Consider the following 5483-nt stretch of genomic DNA (forward strand, 5'->3'; position numbering starts at 1 on the left):
CATTTTAACTGCTATAAGAAACACACATTAAGTAGTAAGCTAGTAATTACACTGTAAAAAATGTCCCTGTAAATTAACGGTAATATACTGGCAGCAGGGTTTCCAGCCGTGTACCGTAATTTTACAGTTTCATTACTGTATTCTAGATTTTTTTTTTTCTTTAATTAAACGGAAGAACTGGCAATTTTGCTAATCATTAACTTTATTATAAATATCTGTACTTGAACAAATTCACAAACTGGCATTGTGGTTTCATTTATACAAAAAAGTGGCAGCAAATACACAGAAAAGAGAAGACCAAGAGGGTATTTCTTATAGCACAGTATTTATTTAAGTGCCCAAGCAATAATTCAAATGCTTTCTCAAAAAAGCAATCAAAATGGAAGAATCAATTTGCAATCCAATGGAAGAATCAGTCTTTTGTGCATGTTAGAGAAAGATGAGATGAAGAGAGAAGAAAAATGAACCATAGCATTACAAAAGAGACAATGTGCAAAATGAACCCTGCAGAAGTCTGTAGACATATTTAAACTGATTTAAGTTGACTATATAACCACAAAACAAGCTGCCATTTAAGGTGTATCTGTGTGCTATGAGTATGACATAGCATCGGCTTGGAGTGTACGTTCCACTAAAAACAGCCTTTCAGAAATGGCAAACAACTTCTGAACAACAATCTTATTTTGGTGTAATAAAAGTCAAAACCTGGTAAGGATTTGCAGAACAGTCCAAGAACGTTTCAGAAACATAAAACTGTCACCAAATCTGATGCAAGTGTAGCCAGGGACGGGTGTAGTCTGAAACAAACATTGAAAAAAATGCTTTGCAAGTTAAAATAACATCAAAAGAATGTCAAAAGAACATGACAAAAAGCAACATATAATACTACACAAACATTTCGGTAACTTGGGGCCCTATGATTTCAACGATGTGGAAAACAGAATCACCGAATCCAGTCATGAAAACGGAATTAGTCAAATTTTGGATGAATACATTAAAATAGTGTTGTACACCTACTGAAATCGCGATGTGGATTAGTGTAGGTGAATATTAAACCGCAAAAAGACTATTTAAATATTATTACTGCATGTTCTGTGTGTCTCTGTGTGAATGAATGGCGCAGACGCGTGGTTTTGTTTACTACAAACATACTGAAGCACACGTGATGCTTGTGGTGTTTTCAGCGCCCGTTTTCTCACCATATGATGACAGGAATACATGAACTTCACATAAGAGCTTCTTTGAAAGCTGCTTTACCAGCATTTTACAGTTTTATTTGAGAAAAACTATCGTCATTTCATGTACACACACACACAAAAAAAAAAATAAAAATCAAGCTTCTTCTCATCAACCCTTCAAAATAAAAGTTTGGTCTAATGTGAAGTAATTGTGACAGAAATATATCACTATTGTACAGTAGAATATGTCGTTTTCAGCTTCTTTTCTCTTTTTAATTGCCAATTGTGTAATTTATTCTTATCAGTTCAAGTTTTATTGTAAATAGGCCTGTCACAATTGCTCGATATAATCAACTGCGTCGACGCTGATAATTAGTCGACATCATTATTTTGTATCGACTGATGATTTTATATTATTTTACCTTTTAAATTTCGTTTTTACGCTTCGACTAAAATAACAACAGTTTCTTCCACACCACTAGTATGAGCAGTGCTTAATTTGTAAATTGCGAGGTCCCGGAACAAAGTGGGGTGACCGGTCCGGCAAGTGATTAGAGGACGGAGAGGTAACGGTGCATTCGGGCAACATTAGTGGACCAACTTAACTGATTAACAGCTTGCATCAGTTGCTTTTATAGTGTGCATGTACTCTAAAAAAAATAATGGTTTTAATAAAATCATTATTTTATTTCAACCCAAACATTTTTTTTTTGTGTTTGGGTAGTTTTTGTGTAACCCAGCTCCTGGGACCGGACAGTTGCAACAACAAAGGGGTTGTAATGAGTGCGGACTGCATCCTCTTCAGAGTAGTTCTCAGTGCCGCCGACGACTTGCATTTTTTGGTCAAATATAGATTTGTGGATATTTTATCTATAAAACCGTTTCTTTGCTGTAAATTATTTTATTTTATGCAAAGCAAACTACAGGGATGCGATGACTGATTACTTTTAAATGTAATGTTTTTTTACTTCTAAAATTAAAGTTAAACAAGTTTAAATGTAAGAAATATTGTATACGTGTTTAAACGGTGAAATATGTTCTATTAATAACTGTATTTAATGAAAATGTATGTGCAACTTCACTTGCCTAGATGAAATCCCATTCGAAATCCATGAGATTTTTTTAGTAGAGAGGCAACCTTTGGATTGACTGTAGCAGATTTCTTATTCGCCACCTTCCCCGTCTTCTTGGAGACTACCTTGCCTCTGCAGGTCTTTGAGCCTCTTTCTGGGTTTATTCCAATGAAGCGTCTAAGGGCAGTTGCATTACAAATTACCAAAGTATACAATAACCATTTCTTAAAATTCTGATTAATTAATTTGATTTAGAATTTAGATTAATTTGGTAACACTTTATAATAAGTATACAGTAACAAAGCACGTATAAATCATTTGCAAACTATCTATATAGATGCTGTCTCCTTGTTTGGATTTATTGTGGATCTACACGCCTTTCTCCTATTTTAACAATAAGTTAGAATATATTTAGACTACACTCTAAATTGCTTTAGATACACAGTAAAATCCCGAGTGTTAAATTAACGCTGCTCAGAGCATATATGGTCCCACTCTAAAAGAGTGTTAAAGTAACACTGAAGCAGTGCTAAAGTTAATGAGATAATTAGTTTAGTAATTGAATGATGATTGAGAATTATTGATGAACACCTGCTGTTAACAAACTGAATCACTGAAAGAAAGAGAAACAAGAACAGAAAAAGAGATCACTCAAGATCTCAGCAGAGGATGATTAAACAACTCCACAAACAGCATCACCAGCTTCACACATTACTAACCAGATTGACTTTAGATGTTGATGTTTGTTTCATTTGAACTACCATTATCGAGGTCAGTGTTTACTTTAGTTGTGCTCTTGACCCCTGACTTAAAAAATTTGAACGTATTTGGCTGCCATAGCTGTGTGTTTGTTTAGACATGTTAGTTATGGTGAGAAAAAAAAGCCAAGAGAAAGTGTGGTAAAGTGATGGTTATGTTTCAGCAAAGACATATCCAGCATACAGTGACTTGAGTGGTTAATTAAAATTGTAGCAGAAACACTGGCAGATATTTGTCTATTTTGGAATTGATTTTATGTTGCACATAGTTCAAGATCTGACAGTTTTAAAATTAACCTGATAGACTTTGGAAACTTATTCTGCTCTTAAATTTTTACATTTTCTTTATCAAACAGACTTCAAGAATCAGCATATGAATCTCAACAATGGTGACAGTCAACATAAAGCTCCATGCTGCAGTGCATTCTGGGTGCACCAATCAAAACTCATCCATGGCTCCCAGCATGCAATGCGACATGAATAAATTATATGCAGCTGTCTTCTTATTTTCTTTTATTCTTACAATTTCCTTTTGTTTTGCTCTTTTTGTTAAACATTAGTTTTTCTCTGGTTGCTGTAACTGTGTTTATGAAACACATTTGTTATGGCAAGAAAAACCAAGAGAAAATGTGCTCAGATTATATTGGCCTTTTTTTTTTTTGATAACGACGTAGTTGTCATGTTGTAGCCAGGTTCACTGAGGTCATCAGTGGTGATGTGTAATATAGTTTATTTTATTGATCATGACTGTATTTTAATTAAATATGAAGTGCTTTAAAAACACTTTGCACACCAGTTTAGAACATCTGTACAGTTTAGACACGCAGACATCAAGAATCAACATATGAATCTCAACAATGGTGAGGATCATCAGACAGATTCATGCTGCAGTGTATTCTGGGTGCACCAATCATAACTCATCCATGGCTCCCAGCATGCATTGCGACATGAATAAATTATGCAGCTGCATTGTCTTAGTCTTTTCTTTTATTCTTACTATTTTCTTTTATTTTTGTTGACTTTTTACTGCCTTGTTTTGTGACGTTCAAAAATCATATAAAAAATTATCAGGAAAACACTTTGCACACCAGTTTAGAACATCTGTACAGTTTAGACACGCAGACATCAAGAATCAACATATGAATCTCAACAATGGTGACGATAATCAGACAGATTCATGCTGCAGTGTATTCTGGGTGCACCAATCATAACTCATCCATGGCTCCCAGCATGCATTGCGACATTAATAAATTAAGCAGCTGCATTGTCTTAGGATCCTCTTTTAATTTTACTATTTGCTTTTATTTTTTGTTGTGACTTTTTACTGCCCTGTTTTGTGACATTCAAAAATCACATAAAAATTATCAGAATATTTTGTCACCATTGCTGAGATTCACATGCTGATTCTTCATGTCTATGAATTGTTGTGACTTTTTACTGCCTTGTTTTGTAACGTTCAAAAATCATCAGAATATTTTGTCACCATCGCTGAGATTCACATGCTGATCCTTCATGTCTATGAGTGCCAGAATTTAAACCTCTTTATGATCCATATTTATAACATTTGTTTATGAAGTTTTTGACATTTTCTCAGCTGCAACAATATAGAAATCATAAAAGCACTGCAGTTTTCAATAAATAAAATCAGAGACATGACTTGATTTTATTATAAGTATGTCTAATACACACAATTGTGCCAGCCAAGAAGAAACTTAAACTTGAAAAATCAAGGGTCAAGAGGCAACTAAAGCAACCACTATTCACCAAAACGGTAAGTTGAAAAACAAACAAACATCTACGCATTAATTCTCAATAAAGAACTTCTGTTTTAGATACTCCAGAAATAAAGTCAAACTGGTTAGTAATGCATGAAGCTGGTGATACTGTTTGTGGAGATGATTAATCATCTTCTGCTGAGATCTTGAGAGATTTAATGTCTTTTATTTCAGTTGATTTCATCTAAGGCTGTGGCTGAAGTCAGTTGTGAGTCTTGTTTCTCTTTTCTTCAGTGATTGTGCTTGTTAACAGCAGCTGTTCATTACTAATGCTCAATCAACACTTAATTAATCACATAATTATCTCATTAACTTTAACACTGCTTCAGTGTTACTTTAACACTCTTTTAGAGTGGGACCATATAAAGAATGAGAATGTGACGTAACGCCTTTTCTATGTGTAAAAACACCAAGGGAAGGAGGTCGCGGAGAAGACACCGAATAGTAAATCTGTTAATATTCACTGATTAAACCCACTGACTCTCACTCAATAAAAGATTCACATTGCTGTGTGTTTTTGAAAGTTTTGATTTGGTTGGTTTAATAGTTAACATTACCTTCATTGCGAGCATGACTCTCACTAGGCTTGTGAATGAGCAGAACTTGAACAGGGGACTTTCTAAAATGCTTAAAGTGGCTTAATGTACCAAGACAGTGATAAAGACAAAATTGTAAAGCATATACTATGTGCAGATATGC

This window comes from Sinocyclocheilus anshuiensis, unplaced genomic scaffold (assembly GCF_001515605.1).
Source record: "Sinocyclocheilus anshuiensis isolate Anshui unplaced genomic scaffold, SAMN03320099.WGS_v1.1 scaffold3605, whole genome shotgun sequence".
Lineage (NCBI taxonomy): Eukaryota > Metazoa > Chordata > Actinopteri > Cypriniformes > Cyprinidae > Sinocyclocheilus > Sinocyclocheilus anshuiensis.